This window comes from Dama dama, chromosome 19 (assembly GCF_033118175.1).
Source record: "Dama dama isolate Ldn47 chromosome 19, ASM3311817v1, whole genome shotgun sequence".
NCBI classification, from domain to species: Eukaryota; Metazoa; Chordata; class Mammalia; order Artiodactyla; family Cervidae; genus Dama; species Dama dama.
The window spans coordinates 30,411,155-30,435,282 of record NC_083699.1 but is presented as its reverse complement, the minus strand read 5'-3'; the positions used below and the strand labels follow the sequence as shown (position 1 = coordinate 30,435,282).

At 40.7% G+C, this 24,128-nt stretch overlaps 1 long non-coding RNA gene across 1 annotated transcript in view; it reads right to left on the bottom strand.

The window, feature by feature from the left end:
- Positions 1-24,128, bottom strand: part of LOC133073329 (uncharacterized) — a 495,759-nt gene that overhangs the window by 380,670 nt on the left and 90,961 nt on the right. The window lies entirely within an intron of this gene.

Here is a 24,128-nt window from a genome sequence, read left to right as displayed (position 1 = left end):
TGAGATGAGTGCAATTGTGTAGTAGTTTGAGCATTCTTTGGCATTGCCTTTCTTTGGGGTTGGGATGAAAACTGACCTTTTCCAGTCCTGTGGCCACTGCTGAGTTTTTCCAGATTTGCTGGCATATTGAGTGCAGCCCTTTCACAGCATCATCTTTTAGGATTTGAAATAGCTAAACTGGAATTCCATCACCTCCACTAGCTTTGTTCATAGCGATGCTTTCTAAGGCCCACTTGACTTTGCATTCCAGGATGTCTGGCTCTAGGTGAGTGATCATACCATCGTGATTATCTGGGTCATGAAGATCTTTTTTGTACAGTTCTTCTGTGTATTCCTTCCACCTCTTCTCCATATCTTCTGCTTCTGTTAGGTCCCTACCATTTCTGTCCTTTATTGAGCCCATCTTTGTATGAAATGTTCCCTTGGTATCTCTAATTTTCTTGAAGAGATCTCTAGTCTTTCCTATTCTATTGTTTTCCTCTATTTCTTTACATTGATTACTGAGAAAGGCTTTCTTATTTCTCCTTGCTATTCTTTGGAACTCTGCATTCAAATGGGTATATATTCTCTTTTCTCCTTTGCTTTTCACTTCCCTTCTTTTCTCAGCTATTTGTAAGGCCTCCTCAGACAGCCATTTTGCTTTTAGCATTTCTTTTTCTTGGGGATGGTCTTGATTCCTCTCTCCTGTATAGTGTCACAAACCTCCGTCCATAGTTCATCGGCACTCTGTCTATCAGATCTAGTCATTCATATAAAATACATCAAATTCTAAGACAGCAGCTAGTCTGTTCACTATGCTAAGTCGCTTCAGTCGTGTCCGATTCTGTGCGACCCCATAGATGGCTGCCCACCAGGCTCCCCCATCCCTGGGATTCTCCAGGCAAGAACACTAGAGTGGGTTGCCATTTCCTTTCCACTATAGGCAACTCCTATTCTGAGAGGCTGACAAAGAAAAGAGAAGGTATGTGGGCAAAGCCTCTTCTGGGTAGGGATACAAGAATGGTGGTGGCAAAGGAGGATGAGGTCTCCCAAATCTTTAGATAATGAAGTGGGGGGGGGGGGGGGAATACAGCCCTCAGATATGCTCCCAAGGTGACTCAGTGACCCTATTCCCTGATGGTCCAGATGTCCATAGGAGTAAGGAAACATCCATAATGTTCAGGAGCAGGTAGTCATTGAACATTACAGTAGTCCCCGGACCATCTATGCAAGCTTCACAGAGCACAGAACTAAATATAATGAACTAGCCTGCAGGGTGATGACCTGAGTCCCATGGACCTCTACCCAGGTGCAACATAGACCCTCAGAAAAGTACTCCTTGCTAGTACTCATTGTCTTTGACTTTCATTTATGGCAGTTGTGCTCAGGCAGAAGTATATGATGGCTTTGGAACAAGACAGAACTGAGTTATCGTCCTAACTTTGCTGTTACTGGGAAAGTGTGTAGCCTTGGATTGTAATAACTTCTCTGGGCCTTGGGTTCTTCACTTACAGAATAAAAAGAGTGTAAGGTTGTTATGTGGATTTGAGGTACTAAAATTCAACATGGCATGTAGTTGAAGTCTTAGGTAAACATAGACTTCCTTAAGAACAATACAGAGGTCATAATATCTTAGATATGTCCCTAAACAAAATAGTTTCAGGTGCCTTACAGAAGGGTCTGGAGTCTGATATCACAAGAGAACTGAATGGGGCCAAATCCATTCCCCTTTTCAAAAGTTTTATGCCTTGGTGTCGATTGGCTAATAACTAATAAGACTGTTTTCTATGTATATCAGCCAGAAATTTTACAGCAATTTAATGGTTTGGACTCATCTCTTTCGTTATTGAATTTTTAGCTGCCTTTATAATTTAAAACATACCAGCTCTTGGGCCATTTGCTATCTTGAGAACATCTGCAATTATTGCATTTTCTTTGGAAATTAAAAGGTTAGGTGGGGTATGGCCAAGGGCTGAAACTAAATACAAGTGGTCCCTCGCCAAGGTATTGTTTAACTGGGCCTGCCATCCTAACAACAGGCAGCATTGTCCCTCAAAGAGTCTTCATTCCTCTTGTGTCAGTTTCCCCTGCCCAGGACTGCACATTCACACACACCCAGCATGGCTGGCTTCCACCACAATCTGAGGATGATCAGCAGGTAAAATGTGACTTTTGTTCCTTTCCTACCCAGAACCCACCTGCCAATGCAGGTAGACATAAGAGATGGGGATTTGATCCCTGAGTCAGGAAGATCCCCTGAAGGAGGGGATGGCAGTCCACTCCAGTATTCTTGCCTGAAGAATCCCATGGACAGAGGAGCCTGGCAGACTAATAGTCCATAGGATCACAAAGAGTCGGACACAGCTGAAGCAACTTGGCAAAGCACGAAGACCAGAGTCCCTGATGGATATCGCTATGACACACTCATGTGGGAACACACATCTCCTAGCAGAGCTGTGCAGAAAGACGGTCTTGAGCTTGAGCCTTAAAGCCTCTCTGCTCCCCAAGTGTTGTTGCCATTGCCCAGATGCCTTTTCAAGCTACACAGGACAAACATCTGTCACACGAGTGAAGGAGATGGGAGTGAAAGGAACTATATGAATAGAAGAAAGCATGCCCCACCTAAAAGTTTTTATATTGAGTTATTTTCTAAACACTGTGCTGGCCAAAACAAATAAATCAACTTGTCTTTACCTTTTGATGATGATGATGATAAGGAGGAGGGAAGGGGAGCTGAAGGGGGAGAGAAAGAGGGAGAAGAAGAGAGGAAAAGGAAGACATGCCAGAGAAGTAAGAATTGGGGTCCTACTCTTGGCTTTGCTACCAACAGACTCAGAACTTCAGAAGTCACTTGATGTCTCTGGGCCAAGTTTCCTCTTCAACAAGATGAATAGATGTGAAGCCTCAGGTGAACATGAAGGTTCTCCACCATTTCTTGAAGCACAAATTCCAAACTGGTCCCAGCCTACCCTTCCCATCTCTGTTCTAACCTAAAGGTCAGTTTGGGTAGGGGGGACCTAAAATTTACACAGTTTGCAGGGGTGGGGGAGCTTGTTTATAATAATGATAATACAAAATTGTAACACAAAGTAGGGCAGCATGAATATTTTAAATGAAGAGCAAAAGCACAAAAATACCAATTTTCAAAGCCAACTAATACCAGAAATACCACACACACACACATATACAAACAGAAAAAAGCAATGCAAGATTTGTTTTCATTATCTGTTTGGCAAATCTCTATAAACACTTGTATTCTATGTTTTTGGCTGTGTAATCTTTGACTGTCTCTTCTTATGACAAAATTCTGTAATAGCCTTTTATATAGAGACTGGGAAGATAATTGGGTTTTCCCTATAACATAGTTGATCAAAATTTACTTGTTAATGATAATTTATGGTTAATTATTATTTAGAAAATTTATTTCACCCTCACAACTTACTATTAGCAATGTCATTTCATTTTTAGTACTTTTGTCAAATTTGGGGAAATCCTCTATCAAATGTCTTTCATATGTAAGCTGTATGATGTCAAGCATTCCTGTTTCCTTGGGCAAAAACTCCTCTGAAATGCTCTTTAAATTGATGTCACTCATTACCCAAGACTGTGGGGGGGCCTCTGCTCTTACCACTTCACACCAGGTACGATATAGCAGCCCCCTCACATACACGGAACTTCTTGCTGGTCCCTGACACAGGGCCACCTTCCACAGGCTATAACTTTGCAAATGCTGATCCATATTCTGAATTGCCCTTGCTCTCCTCCCCTATCACCTTTCTTCAAGGAGCAAGCAGACTCAGCCGCCCCTCCTCTGCATTGCCTTTGGCTCACACCACAAGAAGAGAATCTTTCCTGTGGTGCTTCAGTTCTCTGCTCATTTGTCTGCCTTCCCCACTAGACTCAGATTCCCTTGAGGGAAGCTAGTGGATCTTCCCATCTGCCTAGCATAAGGCCTAGCTCAAAAAAGATGCTCAATAAGTGGGTCATAAATAGAAATTGCTGCACAACACAGGTTCTAAGTAGTGTGACATTCTTAACAGTTCTAAAACAAACCTTATTCTGCTCTGATTCCTCAATTGTCAATTGATGATGAAAACAAGTGTAGTCATTTATTGGGGCATATTCCTCTGTCCTTGGACTCCCCAGGCAGTCCATGAAAATGCGCGGGGGGAGTCGGGCAGGGGTTGGGGGGGGGGCGGGGGCGGGGCTCACTCTCTGGTCATCTGTCAGCATCACTTACCTCAGACACTGCTTTTTCTGCTTCTCTAGGAGGGTGAGGGGGCTGTCATCCTCTCTACTCGCCTTTGTCTGGCCCTCAGGGATCTCTTTCCCCTTGCTTTCAAGGAGGCAGCATATGAGGGTAACCACCTAAATTACCAAGGTGGCCACCCTCCTTCTGAGGTACTATCACCTCTGGAAGCGAAAGACATGAGCAGGGGATAGGCCTATGCCAAAGGTAGAGTATTTCAGATGCATTCCTTTAAGTGCCAAGAAATACCTCCAAAGGGGTTAAGTAAAGAACTGGTCAAATTTCTGTATCCTTGCTAGCCTCAGAGGAAAAAGGAAATAGAAAAGAAAGAAGGAGGAGGAGAGAGGGGAGGAGGGGAATGGACAGGAGAAGAAAAGACTATCCTGGCAAAGAAGTCTAAACTTGAGAACACGGGAACCTGGTTGCCTTTCCTCTGTGGGTGAAGGATACAAATACTTCTTCATCCACTTTCTAACAAGTCTGCTAGAGCAAGAAAATAATAATAAAAATAATAAAGTAAGGCGCAGGTTAATTTCTACATTAACTTAATCCATTAGCCTGCCACAAATGTTTATTGAATGAATCAATCAATGAATGAGCTCTCACGGTTACGTAATCATCATGAACCTGTTTTTCAAAAAATTACATAAATAGCATCCAGGGAAATATAAACAGTGCCCTTCTCTTTACACACTATGTAATTATATAGGAAGAACAATGATTAGAAGCCACTCCCTTACTACACTGGAAAAACAGGTAAGACTTGTTCATTTCGTACAAGGATAGTGTTTCCTCCCATGCTTCAGAAAGGGGCTTTAGGTTTATTCTGTATTTTATAGAAAGCAGTTATGGCAGGTGAGACCTTGTATTTGGCTTCTGCTGGAAAACTTCACATTGCAGCTATATGCCACTTGGAGAAAAAAAAAAATAAAGCGAAGCCATTTTTCCTTTAATCTGAACTTCTTTAAGAAAGGCTAGATTACAATGCCTTAACACCCTTTATCAAAAAGCAGTAACAGATTTACAGAGCAAAGTGCACCGCTGACCTAATGTATTTCTTCCAAGTAAAGTTGATATTTGTAGTCTAAGAAGAAATGGAGGTTTCACTTCCTCACATCATCTGGTCATTAACTTATGCAGAAAAATAGCCCACCAAGCTCTTTTCTAGTTAGCTGGGCTTATTTAAATTCCTTTCCTTCCCTTCCCCCATCCTCCCTTTTATAACCGGTGGCAAATTACCAGTATTGATAAACCATTAGAAAATAAAATGAGACAATTTTATTGACAGCTAAATGAAGTAAGGCCTGGGTTGTGTTGGTTTTCAGCAATCGAGCTTTTTGTATTCATTAAAACTCTGCAAACAGCGTGTGTAAAATTTTTGATATATGCAGTGTGTCCTGAAATCTTTATCCACATTAACTGAGACACCAATATGCACCCTTGTTGCACCCTAATAGGCTAATTTATTGTGGCTTGCCAGGGCCTATTAATGAAAGAGCTTGGAGTTTTTTAGTGGCCTGAATCAATTTCATTTTTGGATGCGACGGAACTTGTCAAGGTCCATGCCTCTCGTTTCCTCTCTTGTCAGTGTGGATGGATGGCATGAGCTCTCGTGTTGCATGCACCAGCCAGGTGCTTGACAGAGTGATGTGCAAGCTGGGGACTACTTGGACATCTGTACAAACTCAGCAAAGTAGAATGACAAAGAACTGCCACGGGATTCCCCAACTGTCTCCAAGGGCAAGAAATGCCAATTAAAAGTTTTCCCAAAATCAATATATACAAATTTTTTAAAACCCACAAATTTGACAGTAAGTATCCATCTAGTGGCAGTGTTCATTCTCCACCACTATTAGCAAGTTCTTGGCCCATCTATTTTGATGGTTTCTAATTATCTTACTCTCTTGTTTGAACTTAAACTTGTGATGGGACAGGGGTTGTTAGAGAGACAGCAATCTAATTTGTTCACCGATGCATCCTAAGCACTTAGAGTCTGAGCTCATTAATATAATCAATGGATAGCCTTCCACACAACAGGAGGAAAAAAGGAAATAGTCATTAAATACGCAATTTTTTGAAACCAATGTTTGTTACCATTAGTGTCATAGGATTTTTCAGAATGTGATAAAAACTATGATCTCTCTTTTTTTCTCTCCAGAAAGATGACCAGCTGTTCACAAACATGTAATTTTCCATACACTTTCAGACTTCCATAATATCCCATGGGCAGACTTCACACTGAGACACTCTCTGGTCCACACAGTGCCAAGAAATGAGAATGTTTAATTACAGCAGTTGGGGGTAACAGTCAGGGGATACACAGAGGATGGGAGAGAAGGAATTGATCCAACTGGATTAGATGAGCTTTTGCTTACAGCTCCTAGAGATCCAAACTCAGTCAGTCTAGCAAACCATCCAAGAATTAATTTGATATACTCATCACTGTCAACAGCCCAGAAAATATTAAAGAGATAATGAGCAAATTTGCTAAAAGTCACATAAAAATTGTCCTCCTTTCTCTTCCAAATATGTTAGTTGATTTGTTCCCTAGGGTGACTGAGTTCTTCTTTAGTGTAACTCTGAGTTCACAATATTCAATAGGAAGATCTGTTCCTATCCTGAAGCTTCCTGATCCCAGAATTAAATTATCCCATAATTTTTCTCTTTTGGAGTAGAATCCCAAAGACTCTGAACACTTAGCTGAGTTGAAGGAATCACAGGAACAATCGGCAGCTGCCCTGCCTGTCCAATGAAGACATTGCTGCAGAATTTGACAAATCTGACCTATTTACCTTGCTCTTGTTATTTTCAAGGCTTTTCTCAGCAACCCCATCAATTGACCAGATGTATTGATTCCTGTACAAACACTGATGTTAGCATTTCCATATCACATACTGTATTAAGTTAGGTTTATTTTTGGTATATAGTTTCAGTCCAAAGAAGCCTGAAAGATGGCCTATTACCCCACACAACACCTTCAGATGCCTGTTGTTGTGTTTCAGCTTGTACCAGGAAAATCTGATAGAGAGCCAAGAATTTCAATCAGGACTATAAAACAGGGCCTATCATGAAATCCTGATACTTTGGCAGAATTATGACAAGAAATGTACTGATTACAAATTTTGGAGAAAAGTTAATTTAGAAATTAACACAAAAAACTGGTGCCAATATCTCAGATGTAGTAAAATTTGAAGTAAAATATAAGAAAATATCACACATCAAATATGTGGAGAATGAAGCTCAGGGACATGGTCATTCTTATGTTTCTATGTCAGGAATATAAGGAAAGTGAAGTGGACTAGAAATTCCACATCCCCCCAAAATTAATATATTCTTTAGGAGGTTCTGAATATTACTTTCATAACTAGAGACAGAGTTTTTCAGTCAGGCAAATGAGGTTGTAAACTTTAGCTTTGTCATTAACTGGCTGAGTAACCTGAGGCTAGTTGTCTAATTACTTTGGGATAATAATAGTTACCTTTAAGGCAGTTGGAAGGATTAAGCAGGATCTGTAGGACATTTAGGGCAGGGCCCAGGAGCACCAAATATGCATTAAAGAAACAGAAGTTTTCCTCCAGCAGTCATTAAGGAACAAAGGAAGGGCTGAACAGGAGAAGCCAAAGGAGACATAGGGCAGGTCAGAGAGACTGACAGGACATTGGTAGACTTTCCAGTCCTTAAAATCAAAAGAATTGTTAGCAAAAATACAGAGGGTTGTCTTTTAAGGCTATCTCCTTTGAAGTACTGAGAAGAAGAGCAGATATGGCTTCTAGACAGGGATGAAGGTAACAGTAGGGAATAGAGGAGCCCAACTTTATGATAGAAGTTGGCTAAACAATTGACAGAAACTTAAAAATTAAAATAAAAACAAGGTCTTGCTTGTTTGGCAATAATAAAAGTTAGATAAGTCATTTTAGAAGGAAATGAAATGAAACTCTTTGCGACCCCAAGAGCTCCTCTGTCCATGGGATTTTCCAGGTAAGAGTACTGGAGTGGGTTGCCATTTCCTTCTCCAGGGGATCTTCCCGACCCAGGGATCAAACCCAGGTCTCCCACATTGTAGGCAGACGCTTTACTATCTGAGCCACCAGGGAAGTGACAAATATTATTAAAGCCAACAAAACCATCAATATGTGTTCACAGAAGGACAAACACTGCAGGAAATGCTTACAGTGAATGAAGACACATCCAATTCACAACAAAAGAAACGATATAGGCTTAAAGCCAGGAACTATTCTTGGACTGAATTTTTTTGACCCTAAATTTAACTGGAATTCTTCTTCAAAATAGCATTCTATTCAACCTTTTCAAATGAAGAACTTGCATTTAACAGGAAACATGTACTTTATCACAAGGATGGAACTCCCAGTCCCTGCTTAGTTACTCTAAAAGACCCATGTTGCAGTGAATACTTCTCAGACGTGAATGACTAGGGCATGCACAGGTTGAAAAGTAGGAAATATTTCTTCTCCCAACAATAATGCCCATGGTGAAGCTTCTTTGAAGGGAGGCAACTAATCTTGTCAGTGAGGAGGAAATACGCCAAAAGAAAACGCACAGCTATAGAATAAATAAGTGGTATAATTAACACTATTGTTAAGACAGAGCTAGGTATCAAGGAATAACAGAATTAGCAGCAAGTTTAAGCAATGCAGTAATGTGCCGTGGACATTTTCTCAAATGTTTGCTTACTCTAGGAAATTATGATGGGTTAATCAAAGAGCACCATGATCCTATAACAGTCAGAGAGCATAAAGGGGGTGCTGTGGGAAAAAAGAACTCAAAGAATTCATTTCTAGCACAATAGCTAAATCAGTTGCTAAGAGTATCAGCAAGCTAATTAAGAAATCTATTGGCAAGGATGCTGGCACATTTTCGTTTCCAGAAGATACTCCTTGTTAACACAGGAGCATAACTACTGGTTGTTGAACAGTGAGAAGTCTTTGCAAAAGGGAGGATGTAGAGATATCTTCTGAGCTCACAGAGAGACAAGTCTCCCCTTGCTCACCCTACTCATCATATGCTTACACTAACAAGAGAGTAGTCCTGTCACTACTTGTATCTATTGTTTACGAAGAGACCAGATGGAGAACTCAGATTCCCACACATCAGGGACATTAACCTATACTACTCCTTTTCCTTTAGGGAGCGAAAATGAAAGCTGCATGAGTGTGTGCTCAGTCGTGTCTGACTCTGTGGCCCTGTGGACTGTAACCCACCAGGCTCCTCTGCCCATGGAGTTTTCCAGGCAAGAATATTGGAGTGAGTTGCCATTTCCTACACCAGGGGATCTTCCCAATCCAGGGATTAAATGCATGTCTCCTGCATTGGCAGGTGGATTCTTTGCCACTAGTGCCACATGGAAAACCCAAAATGAAAGCTACTACATGTAAAATATTCATAAAATATATGCTACATCATTGTGGAATTTTGACTGCAAGAGAGAGAAGGCCACAACTTTAACAACAAAGAATTCAGTGATTCTGTCAAGTGTAAGAAGCCAATTGGAACACATGCCATTATTTTATGAACTACTAAAAAAGAGAGAAGGAAAAAAAAAAAACACTGCCAATTAGGATTGACACAATCCTAATGACTTAATTTTTTTTAATTTTATACCTATTGTAAGAGAACTGTAAAATGGATAAATATATTTTATCATATAACGCATATATACATTAGAAGTATATGTAGCCATAAATCAAATATATATAGTTCATATTCTTAAGACATTTTCATTTTTCAGATTTTGAAACTTCTGAATCATTTTTAAATTCAGAGTCATCAATATCCATATTTTTTCTACCCAGTATTATCCTCTGTGATATGCAAAGTGTTGTTGATGTAGCATTTTTGAAAAATTGTCCCACTACTGTCTCTTGAATTTTCTTCCAAACACCAACATTCATTATGGAAGTTTTGATAGTGGTGTTTACTTTCTCTCTCCAGAAGGTATCAATGGAAGGTGTTCAGACAAAAAACAAGATCCCTAACATGAATGTCCTTCAGTGGTTTGTTGACTCAACTGTCAAGGAGCTGCAGCTGTCAGTCATGGCCTCAGGAATAATGATCAATTTGACACATGCACAGCAATGACAACCATGTCAGGACCACCTCTGACCAGCAGTCATTGTAAGGTATTACCATGGCAAAATACATTCTGATTTCAGAGATGTCGAACTATAAAAAGAAAGTGCAACATAGAATCAACAAAATACATCATCTTAACAAGAAATCTGACAATATGATGGCTCTAGGGCAGGTTAACTGAATGGCTCAATGATGCTATGAGGAACCCAAGTTCTTTTCACCTTTCTACCCATCCACCCTCAGCCGAATATCTTGTGCTCAATTTATTGCCTTCGTGGACCCAGATAATGTTAGAGTTTTAGGAGTCATGGAAACCTCAAATCTAGAGGAGGAAGAAGGTTGTTTGCTCCTAAGTGTCTCTGTTTATCAGTAAGCAAAACAATCCTTTTGAAAAACAGTCCAGTCACACAGAAAGAAGGAGATGGATGAATGCCATTTTTTCAGCTCTATCCCATTGTAACTTCGCAGGAGTCAGGGCCTAATGTTAACAGATTTTCCAATTTATCAACCAATATCAGAAATCTAGATGTTTCTGTGGAATACTCTGGTTTTTAAAATGTATCTCCAACCCATCCGTTTCAGTACCATGCCACTTAGCCCATATATAGCATGGAAGCTAACTGAATTTCAGTCTGATGGTGCTCTACAGAAACCTGGGTTTGGGAGAAAAAATTGAACTACAACTCATGCAGCAATTCTGGAAAGGTATCCTGCATCTATTAATAACTAATGCATCTGAAGACCAGGTACTGCCAGCAGAAATGACATAAATGAGACATAGGTGGCCTCTGCATAGGAGAAACTCAGGGGCAGATCTCAACCTTTACCAATAGGTAGGTTGTTCTGAAGTGGTTCCCCCAATAAAAGTCCTTTTAGGCTTCCCTTAGGAGTTCTAACTTGGCAAAGAGTCTGTGATGGCACCACAAAAAACTCTAGGCATCATTCTAGCAGATGATTCAGACCCCAAGCCTGCCTTCAACTTGGTGATCACTCTCACATCCATGCACTTCAATCACATGGCACGTGGCCAGCCTTTTCCCCAGCATTGCTCCTCCCTTGGCCTCTGTCCTAGACCCCATCCTCATCTACTTGTCACTCCCTGGACCCAATCTCTTTCACTTGGACTTTCACTTGCTTCTAATTTATTTGGGCCAACAGCTGTAAGCTCAGCCTCCCATTTCCTTTAACCATTCTATCATTCTAACTCTTTCTATAGTACTCAAGTTAGATGTCTATCTGTCCATCCCCTCCAGATGTTAATCACCCATGGCTCCATAATCTCTGTCACATCTGGGAAAAACCTGATAACTTTCACATGAAAAAATGAGCAGCTGTGGGTTTATGGCCTACATAGCTAGCGTTCTCAGAAGTGTTAGTAGCAGAAAGAAAAATATTCTTTCTCAAGTGTGATTTATTTCCTTTCCCTATCTTTCTTCCTTCTTCTCATCTTCCTTAACTTTATTTCCTCCTTCATATCCTTCTTCTAAGGAATTTTTACATTTTAAAGTATACAAGAGGGGCTTCCCTGGTGATACAGTGGACAAGAATCTGCTTGCCAATTCAGGGGACAAGGGTTCAATTCCTGGTCTGGGAAGATTCCATATGCCATGGAGCAACTAAGCCTGGGAGCTGCAACTACTGAGCCTGAGTGCTACAGCTACTGGAGCCCCAGCACCGAGAGCCTTGCTCCACCGCGAGAGAAGTCGCCACAATAAGAAGGCCGCACACCGCGACCAAGAGCAAGCCCTGCTCGCCACAACAAGAGAAAGCCCACGCAGCAATGAAGACCCAGTGAAGCCAAAAATAAATAAACTTTTTTAAAAAACACAAAATTAAGTATACAAGAATGTAGGCTTATTCTAAAAAAAAATAAAAGTGAAAACCAAAATCACTCATGTTTCTACCACGATAAAAACATCACTATGAACATTTCAGTGTACTCTCTCCCAGTTTTGTTTTTTCTTTTCTATTCCCAGTTTTGTTTATTGATTGACATCTTTTAAGTTTGGGTCGCTCTGTTTACTTTTGTAAAGTTAAAACCATGAAGTAACTTTCTTACATACATACTTATGAAAATTTAGCTGGAAAAATTATACCATTAATAATTATACATAGCATTCAATTAAAACGACAATAAATATTCTGCCCTTCTAGATGATAATAAAAGGCAGAAACATTTTTTATCATTTTTTTATACCCTCCCAGTTCTTTTAATGTGGTAGGCACTCAGTAGAAATTTATTGAAGGTGAATAGGCCAAAGTCTAAAAAGTCACTACGATTAAGCAAATTCCTTTTGCAGTAGTTTTGAATACTATGTAATGTTGCTTCACCTAAATTAGATCTCTCATCTGCTCAGGTTTGCATAGAAGACTCCATTTCACCCTAACAGTATTTTGTTTTCCTGTAAATTAGAACACCATCTGGGGGCACTGACAGAGCTCCAGGGTTTCAGTTCCTTCACAAGTGTCAAAGCAGAACCCAGCATATAGTAGGTGCTTAAAACATGCTTGTCTTGGCAGCTGTCTGCTGCTACAGGCTGTTACTTCCCTAGGCAGGAGTATCTTGATTTTGAAGTATCTTTAGGAATCTGTGGTCTTGTTACTTAATTACTTAGATTCTCCCTAACTCCCAGTGTGAAAAAGGTGACTTTTGAATCCATGTTTTCATAGAATGAAATGATATTTAAAACTTGCAGTATTTTCTAGCATTAGAATAAACTCCCAAGGCAAGAGGAAAAAATTTATCCTCTCAAAGGAAGACATTCTCCCAACATACACTCATATACTCACTCACTCCTTACAAGAGATATTGTCATATCCTGAGTGTTTACATTCCATTTCTCATCTTGAAATAACCACTGAAAATAAATTGTTGCAAACAATGCTTAGTGTTGCAAAACCAAGTTTTCTAGAACTCATTTTTTAAAAAATTCATCTAAATGGAAATTAATTCTATTTTTAAAAGAAATTAAAATCATTTTTACCCCAGCATCCTTGTTTGGATTTTCTTGAGAGTTCTTAGTTTCAGAACTAGACATCTTTATAAATTTTTCCCAAAGATCTCTTATTTTACATATAGCTCAATTCCCTCACATAGACTGTGGCAATCAATAATCAAGATATAAAGAGATTGGGCTGGGAGTATCCCCTTTCCCTGTTCTCAACTTCATGGACTCTTTGCTAGTTTGCTTAGCTATTGGTTACTGTCTCAGAATGTACTGGCAGACAAAAACAACTTAGCCACATCTGACTAAGTTATCATATGCATTTATTTGATTTGCTAATCCCAAAGCTAATATTTGAAGGTGGTGGGTTTTTAATCAAATCTTTGGTATGCCAAGTAGCCAGCCCAGAGCCTGCAATCCTTTCTGAGTCATAAAGGGAAGCCTTGGTTTGTAGCTACTGTTGCAATTTCATGAAATCACAGAATTTTAGAGCTGGAAAGGACCTTAGATTATTTGTGACTTGACCTCCCAGCCACTTTAAAACCACTGCTTGAAAAACATTGTTCTCTGGAACTTTTCTGTTGCTAAACCCTATGCTCTTTAAAAGAAATAATATATCTCTTCCAGATGCTTTTATGGGACTGCTTGTTTAAAGGGTTATTTGGTGGAGTCCTTTTATGCCCATGAAGTTTGGGTGAATTTTTAGCCTTTTGAAAAACACTGGTAAAAAAAAATTATTTTCTGCAGGTGAGGACACTTGGAAGAAAGAAAGAAGGAAAGGAAACCAATCTTTGCTGCGAGCCCAATGGGTGCCAGGTGACCCACTTATATCATCTCTCTTGGTACTTATCTAGAGAGCTATTATCTCCACTTTACAAATGAAGAAACTGAGATCCAAGGAGTTTACAAGTAACTTGCTCAATGTCTTAGAGTTACTGAATGACAAGGCTAGGATTTAAACTCATGGCTTATCAGGTTCCATTTAGGGCCAATGTTCTGTTTATTATACCCAACTGTTTCTCTAGAGTTTTACTCAGATATCTAAATAGAAAAGCACTCATCAGCCTCCACATGGCTACACGGTCATAGTAGACACTTACTGTCAGGTGAATCTCCAAAGAAGTTTATTCAAAAATCTCTAGGAAAGGAACTAATTTTCTCCAGTTTGTCTGTGTGATAATTATAACTGAACGTGCTTTGTACAATGGTTCCTTTATATCAGATAGCAATGCCTACCCCTTTAGAAGCTATCTAATGATCTGGCTGTTGAAGACTCTACCTGCAAATTCCAGGAGTAAACAAACAAAGCTGACTGAGGGCAGAAGCTGAGTTGACAAAGAGATTTCCTATAATAGGTAGGTAGGTTGATGGCTGGAGGGCTTGCAGGCCACCCAAACACAAAAACAGAACACTTTCCTCAAGGTTCCAAATGACTCTGAAAAGAGCCCTTTTAATACAGTCTGGACAACCCTCAACTCCAGTTTACATAGAAGACAAAAAGAGTGACATTCTCCCCTCCACTCCCTGGAATTCCCCCAGAATCTAGAAATGAATAATAAATATCCCTCAAACACAACAAAAACTCAAGGTTCGGTGCAGAAGGCCGCCTGGGAAATGTAAAGAGAAATTAGCCCAGATATTGAAAATAACATAGCTGGTCTCCAAGGTGATATTGAAAATCAAAAGTTAGTAGTGAAGTTGATGTCAATGTATATGGATTCAGTCCCAGTATTCTTTGTTAGAAAAAATGGATTAGACTGATAGAGTGCCTGAAGAAATATGGACAGAGGTCTGTGACATTGTTCAGGAGGCAGTGATCAAGACAACCCCCAAGAAAAACAAATGCAAAAAGGCAAAATGGTTGTCTGACGAGGCCTTACAGATAGCTGAGAAAAGAAGAGAAACTAAAGGCAAAGGAGAAAAAGAAAGATATACAGATATACCCATCTGAGTGCAGAGTTTCAAAGAACAGCAAGGAGGGATAAGAAGCCTTCCTCAGTGATCAATGCAAAGAAATAGAGGAAAACAACAGAATGGGAAAGACTAGAGATCTCGTCAAGAAAATTAGAGATACCAAGGGAACATTTCATACAAAGATGGGCTCAATAAAGGACAGAAATGGTAGGGACCTAACAGAAGCAGAAGATGTTAAGAAGAGGTGGCAACAATACACAGAAGAACTATATAAAAAAGATCTTTGTGACCCAGATAACCACGATGGTGTGATCACTCACCTAGAGCCAGACATCCTGGAGTGTGAAGTCAAGCGGGCCTTAGGAAGCATCACTACAAACAAAGATAGTGGAGGTGATGGAATTCCAGTTGAGCTATTTCAAATCCTAAAAGATGATGCTGTGAAAGTGCTGCACTCAATATGCCAGCAAAATGGGAAAACTCAGCAGTGGATACAGGACTAGAAAAGGTCAGTTTTCATTCCAATCCCAAAAAAGGCAATGCCCAAGAATGTTCAAACTACCTCACAATTCCACTCCTCTCACACGCTAGTAAAGTAATGCTCAAATTCTCAAGTGAGGCTTCAACAGTACATGAACCAAGAACTTCCAGATGTTCAAGCTCGGTTTAGAAAGGCAGAGGAACCAGTGATCAAATTGCCAACATCCTTCAGATCACAGAAAAAGCAAGAGAGTTCCAGAAAAACATCTACTTCTGCTTTATAGATTCGCCAAAGCCTTTGACTGTGTGCATCACAACAAACTGTGGAAAATTCTTCAAGAGATGGGAATGCCAGACTACCTGTCCTGCCTCCTTATAAATCTGCATGCAGGTCAAGAAGCAACAGTTTGAACTGGGCATGGAACAACAGACTGGTTCCAAATTGGGAAAGGAATATGTCAAGGCTGTATATTGTCACCCTGCTTATTTAACTTAAATGCAGAGTACAACATGCAAAATGCTGGCCTAGATGAAACACAAGCTGGAATCAAGACTGCTGGGGGAAATATCAATAACCTCAGATATGCAGATGACACCACCTTTATGGCAGAAAGTGAAGAGGAACTGAAGAGCCTCTTGATGAAAGTGAAAGAGAAGAGTGAAAAAAGCTGGCTTAAAACTCAACATTCAAAAAACTAAGATCATGGCATCCAGTCCCATCAATTCCTGGCAAATAGATGGGGAAACAATGGAAACAGTGAGAGACTTTATTTTTGGGGGGTTCCAAAAATCACTGTAGATGGTGACTGCAGCCATGAAATTAAAAGATGTTTGTTCCTTGGAAGAAAAGCTATGGCCAATCTTGAGAGCATATAAAAAACAGAGACATTAGTTTGCTGACAAAGGTCTGTGCAGTCAATGCTATGGTTTTTCCAGTAGCTATGTATGGATGTGAGAATTGGACCATAAAGAATGCTGAGCAGTGAAGAATTGATGGTTTTGAACTGGGGTATTGGAGAAGACTCTTGAGAGTCCCTTGGACTGCAAGGAGATCAAACCAGTTAAGCCTAAAGGAAATCAACCCTGAATATCCATTGGAAGGACTGATGCTAAAGCTGAAGCTCCAATACTTTGGCCACCTCATGTGAAGAATTGACTCATTGGAAAAGACCCTGATACTGGAAAAAATTGAAGGCAGGAAGAGAAGGGGATGACAGAGAATGAGATGGTTGTATGGCATCACTGACTCCATGGAGATGAGTTTGAGCAAGCTCTGTGAGTTGGTGATGGACAGGGAACCCTGGCATGCTGCAGTCCATAGGGTTGCAAAGAGTTGGACACGACTGAGTGACTGAACTGAATGACTGATTCTTAGCTAGATAGGCTTCATCTCAATATTTCTCTAAGCTTCCTGCTCTACTGAGACAAAGTCTTACCCCGTGGCTCTTAAAAGCATGATTCTTAGCAGCAAGGGCTCTGCAATACTCACAACTGATTGTGCTCTATCAATGAAAAATAATTGCAGCTACCAAGAAATGGGCCTCTTGTTTAAATATCTTTTTATTCGTGGGCACCTCTCTGCTCTGTCTTATCAAGAACTTGGCTTTCCCCAGGCTGCCTCTTCCTGGACTAAGTGCTTGACTATGTGACCAAGCTAAATCATCATCTATTTCCTTCTTGCTGTTTTCAGCACTTCCCACCCGTCCCCCACTACCTTTTCTGCTCACATGCCAATTGAGTTCTGCTCTTCTCCTAGGAAGATGAATTTCTGACTTTATCTCCTAGTGGTGGTGGTGGTTTACTCACCAAGTCATGTCTGACTCCTGTGACCCAGCTAGTCAGGCTCCTCTGTCCATGGGATTTCCCAAGCAAGAATACTAAAGGGGGTTGCCATTCCTTCTCCAGGGGACTTTCCCATCTCAAGGGTTAAACCCCCATCTCCTGCGTTGCAGGGGGATTCTTTAATAATTGAGCCACCAGGGAAGCCCCTTCTCATCCAGTAAGAGGCTTCAATAAATACATGGTTTCTACTTCTGGGATAAAGCACTTACTTTATCTCAGTCTGCAAGGGTTACCTTCTTTTACTGAGATGGGTAACTTAGTTTCCTTAGGATTATTTACTTTATTTTTCTCTCATCCTTCTCATTGCTTTCTCAACACACCCAGCCCAAGTCAGCTCACATTATTAAAGAATATGGAATGTGGAGCAGATAAGCAGCAATGTATTTTTCTCACCTGTTGTAAGTGTGTCTTATTGATGGTTTTCACTCAGCAACCCAACTAATGTGTTCCTGTTATGTGGTGGTTGCAACAAGCAGAGAAATTTCTTGCCTAGGCAAACCATGGAGCCCACACAGAGGCAGTCACGGTCTTAATCAGGCAAAGTCAGCTTATGCTTTTATTTGACTACAGATGATGAAGTGAAGAAATTCAAGTAAAACTATAAGGGATGCCAGATAAGAAAAACCACTAATTAGGGAAAGGGAGAGAATTTCTTTCTAAACATGCTCATTAAACTATTTTGACTTTGAAATGGAAACAGAACACTAAAATATGGAAATATTCACATTTGTGGTTTTATTAGGACATGTTTAGATTTTTCAAACACTAAGCTATTTTTTGAAAGTTCTCCACTCAGCAAAATAGGGATGCATTTGACCAACCACTTTTTCTTCCTCCAATTTAAACCCATTTGTATTCCAAGAGGAATTTAATCTGTACATTTATGATTCATTTGTGCTTAACTTGTCAAAATGTGAAGAGTGGTTTGAAATAAAAGAAGCGTTTGGATTCTGATGCTTATATAATTTTTATCCTTAGAATCAGAAAGCCAAGCCTTTACAGAGAATCAACAATCTGATACCCTATAGGCAAATGAATCAGATATGAGAAATTGCAGGGCTCAAGTAAATCACAGATATATTGCTATTACTTTGAATTTTAATATACAGACATACATTTATAAGTAACACAAGTAAGCCTTAAGTCTAACTTTTTTTAAGCAAATCATATAATTTAAATAAATGGTGATTTATTTTAAATGAAGTTTGTAATTATTCCTTTCTTTTCAGGGCCATGATGCAATACTGCTTATGTGGCATATTGCACAATTCTGGGAAGCACCATTCTCAAAAACAGAACAAATCTTCATAATGAGTCAGTTTCCTTGTATTCTTAAATTTCATTCTTCTTTTCTCAACTCAAAATTCAGGAAAGAGCGTCACCCAGGAATATCATCAGGCTGCAGTATCTTTATTGACTAAACCAAAAATTCAATCTTGATTTGCCAAATTTTCAAGGACTTAACAAGGGCTTCGTGCATATTAATCTAAGATAGTGTCTGGTGAATTTATAATCATGCTTTGGGTTTAACTCCATATTCATGTTAATTATATCTAGATATATGTCTCTTGAAAAGGTCCTTTACTTCTTGGAAACCTAGATATAAAACTGTGATAACTATTTACCTCAGAGAATGCCAGTTCTGAGGAATGAACAAATATGTGATGTCAGGGCCACCTTGAAAATTCAATGTGAATGACCCACAGAGTAAGTCAACAGGGGTGGGGGTGGGGTTCTGTACTTGGAACTGTAGGCAGAAGGGGAGAGTAGGTTGGAAGCTTTGGGGAGATGGCCAGTTGGTACAACAAAACCAGACTGGTAAGTGGTCACTTATCACTGAGACACATCAGAAGAAAGAGATCAAGAGTAGTGTGTGAAATGGGAGCTGGGAATGCTTAGGAAGTAAGGACTTTCCTTTCACACGAGGTCTAGTTCACCCTGTTGGGTGATATCTGTCTCCTAAAAGGGCTGAATCCAGCAACAGCTAAGGACATGATGCATTCAAGGTACTCAGCACAGTGCCTGTAATTAATAAGAAATGTTAGCCCTTTAGCCCATTCTCGGACATGGATTCACTTCACCATGGCAGAGAAAGCACTACATAGCACCTAACTCATAAACTCCTACTCGCCAAACAGTGGTCGTTGGTTTGCTTTTTACTCCTTGCTCCATTGTTTCATCTTGGATCTGCCTTTTCCTCATTTCTGGGACTCTAGAGAGGTTCACAATCACAGGATCCTGTACTGGCAACCACTGGGGGAAATACACAGTCCAAGCTTATCAGAGTCTAACAGTAGATACAACCCAAGCAGGGGCAATCAGAGTACTTTTTTGGAATTAATAGGATGCTGAGATAAAAAGGACCTCTCTGCCTCTGAGACTGCTAGATGAAAGGCCCACCCAAAGCAGACATTGTCGGGGGTCAAAACAAAGGAAAACAGAGTCAGTAGATTAAAAAAAGAGTCATATATCACCTGGATCCCACTGTGACTGAAGCCCCAGGGTTTGCAGTTACATAGACAATTAGTTCTCCTCTTTTGCTAAAATTAATTTGAATTGAATATCTGTCCTTCGTAAATGGAAAATAATACTTCAAATACCCAGCATTAGAGACAAGATAAAATAAGTAACTCTGGACCTCTACAGCATCACAGGGTCCCTGTAAGCCAGAGTGACTCAGGAGGCGCAAAATGTCCAGGAACGAGAAGAGACCTTGTGAATGACAACCCAGAGGCTGGTTAGGTGGGTGGGTCACTTGCCTTTTCATTCTGGTCATGCTCACATGGTGCTAAAGACCAGACGGACAGCAAAGCCCTCTCCAACATCCAACAGCCCCACACCAGCAGTATACGAGCAATTTTTCCTCAAAAGCTTGCATATCAGTCCAAGGAAAATGGGGTCAGAAACCCCACATTAACTGAGACTAAGTTCTTGGCACAAGACAGGGGCTCAAAATAGGAATTAAGCTATTTCAGAATATGTGGAAGTTTATATTGCTTGAACAACAGGGTTTAGAAACTATAATTCACACCAACTAATTCACAATCAGGATATATTCAATCTCTTTTCCCACTCCCCAACATGTCAATGTATGATACCATTCTGAAGAAAATCAATAAAAGTAGAGCTATCAGGTACAGCCTTTTACAGATCTGCCTTTATGACTATAACAATAATTCAAAGAACATGTATCTCCTGATGGCAGGAAAGTCATTTCACTGCCACATAGAAAGGACACCACATTAAAGAAATCATCTCTGTGTACTTCCATCTATGGCTTCTCATAGCAGAGAAGTTGACAAAATGGTGACTCATCGCTGGCTAATTTTTGAAAAGTATGAAAATGGGACCAAGTGTCCACTTCCCCACAAGCAGAGCATGTGGACTCCTGTGGATTCCAGGGAGGAGAATGTCTTTCTCTGATGACACATGAGAATACGGCAGGGACACCTATCACGCAGTGTGGATCGACTGCAGAGCCTCCAAGAGGCGATGTCATTGTCGCAGAGAGCAGGGACAGGGCCAGCTCCCAGGGATGAAGGAAACAGGTTGGGCTGATAGTAGCCTCCAGTTAGTCTCCCTTCCCCACACCCACCTCCCTCCCCGGCCCTTCAGGTTCCCGCACCTTCGCTTTCCTCCCCCCACGACAGTGACCGTCAGCTCCTTTTCCTTCCTTTGACTTTTCAAACCCTCATTCAAGTTGACAAGTACACAAATATAAAACTCCTCCCCCAAACAGAAAAACTAGGAAAAGCTTTCCACGTTGATAGATGATAAGAACATTGAAAGCCTTACTCCTGACTTGCCAGAAGATTTTTAACCCGAGGTGCTGATATTTTGTATTAGACTATAGGCAATGTGGAGCCTGTGTTAGTCTCCCAAGATTGCTTTAATGCAGGCAGATAAGATATGCTATTGTAATCCTGAAAAGGTCTTACTTCCTTACTTATCTAGCATCATCATAAATGAAATGTTGTATATCTGTTAATTTTATGGACAAGTGTTCATTACCCTTTAATCATGAACACTTCATTTTCATCTAAATATGTATTATACAATTCCTTCACTTAATAAATACTTGGGCTTCCCTGGTGGCTTAGATGTTAAAGAAACTGCCTGCAATGCAGGAGACCTGGATTCAGTCTCTGCATCTGGAAGATCCCCTGGGATGAGAAGGGACTGGCAAACCATTCCCCTATTCTTGCCTGGAGAATTTCATGGTCAGAGGAGTCCGGCAGGCTATTTGGTCCATGGGGTCACAAAAAGTTGGACACGACTGAACAACTAACACACATAATAAATACACCCTAATAAAAATGATTACCATACTTCTTGGTCAGCCAGTCCCACTGAGCTGGACCTTGGTGGCTGAATTTTATGGAACTGATTTTGTGCCATGAGGGAGAGTTGGGCATTAGGTCCCCAAACACTGCCTTCAGACACTTGTACAGGTCTAATCAGTGACGCACTGTTCTGTCACAACCCATACAATAGCATCTCACAGACAGAATCACTGCTGGGCCAAGTCAGTATCTGGGATTCTATCTGATGTTAACAAACTATGAACAATTCCAGAGGAACAGTAGCAGAGCAAAGTCTGGGGCAAAACCAGACTAACCAGGTAAGGAATGGAGGAAGCTATTGGGAAGAGGTGAGAGCAATATGCCTGGTGAAGTATGGAAATCTACTGTATGCAGTCTGCTAAATGAACTGCTGTTTTTTGTTTTGTTTTGTTTTTTAACTTTTTATTTTGTATTGGAGCATAGTTGATTAACAATGTCGTGAGAGTTTCAGGTGGGCAGCAAAGGACTCAGTCATACATATTATGTGTATCCATTCTCCCTCAAACTCCCCTCCCGCTGGCCCTTCCACGTGCAAGCTCACTTTTGCTTGAAAGGCATCTTAAAGAGTGGCATTATTTTTGACACTAGCATTGACACCACCTTTATCCTCATCACAAGCTGTGGCTTTGAGATGTTTGGTTTTCTATAGTCTCCCTCAATCTTCACTGCTTTCAACCTGATGTCAACTGTGATGAAGAACCAAGGTTGTGAGAAAAGCCCCACACTACCCACACCCACCACCACCAACAGCACAGATACCCCAGGCTGCTCCCTGGTGCCTTGATCCACCTGCCCTTCTGATTCAGTATGTGAGATGCCGTCCAGGGCACTCTGTTCTCTTGTATACTGAGGTGCATGGCCTTTGAGAGAATTATTTCCCTTAATTGCACTAAGGAATATTTCATTTCTTTAGCTGTGTTCAAGGCAGTGTTTCCAGAGGTCAAAAATTTTAAAAAAAAGCAAAAGATAAAACCTATTCTCCACCCAACAACCAGAGTGTGTTCTTAGCACACAAATCTGACCATGTAACTCCCCTTCAGCAGTTCCTCACTATTCTTAGTAAGTTCAAAGTGGTTAACGAGTCCTACAGGATCCTAGGGAAACTCCTCACTCTTCTCAGCTTCCTCGCCCATCAGCCTCCCTCATTCTCTGTGCCCACCAGTCATGGGGTACCCAACTCAGGTCTCACACCAGCCCTTCCCCGTCCTGGCCCAGGCCTTGTCACCCACAGTCCCCTCCACCTGCTCATGCAGCTCCTTCCTTGGCAAACAAACAAAACCAAAACAACCATCTTTCGGATCTCAATTTCAATAGCCCACCTCACAAAAAGACCAAATTCCCTAGCAGCAGCTACCCAGAGCTCCCCCAACCCTGAATCCATCCGTCTTTTGCTCCTCCATCAAATGTCAGTCCTTCCTCACGAAGCTCCGTGAGGACACTGATGGGGCAGATGCAGGCACTTGGTTGGGGAAGGGGACCAGCTTTTTAAGAAAAACAATACAGAAATACCTTACTGTGCATATTTTACATAAAACATAGCAATCAATTATGTGAACACTTTCTTAAGGCCTCTCCCAGGACCTCCAAAGAGCCTGAGTTAGTGGGGCCACAAAGCTGAATCTCCTTTGCTTCATGGTGACTCTGCCTCTGGGTAGGGACTACATTTGTGTTGGCCACTGCTGTATTCCTGACACCGGACACAATTTTATTTGGGTGACTATTATCCATTAATTGTCAATCACCAGGGGCCTCCCTAGTGGCTTAGATGGTAAAGAATCTGCCTGCAATGTAGGAGACCTGAGTTCGGTCCCTGGGTTGGGAAGATCTCCTGGAGAAGAGAATGGTAACCCAATCCAGTGTTCTTACCTGGAGAATTTCATACACAGTATAATCCAGGAGGTCACCATAAAGAGTTGGACATGACTGAGGGACTAACACTTTCACTTTCAATCACTAAAACAGTAAAATTAAGAATCAGAAAATCTGTATTTTTGAATATTAATATATTTAATATATACTATGTACAGTTATTGGTAGAATGAAAGAAGCACATGGGCTCCCTGAGGGCTGAGCAGATCTTGCATGAAAAGAAGATAGCCAGTCCTCTAACCTCCTTGAGGGAAGGATCTTGAACAGGGCTGTCAGAGAACTGGGCTGTGGCCACATCAGTTTCAGGTTGATCCTGATCTTCAGCTGTGATCCCCCAGAAAGAACTCTGTATCCTAATTATGAGGTCCTTAATGAGGGATGCTCGATGAACCCACAGTGCTTGTAAAGTTGGAAGTA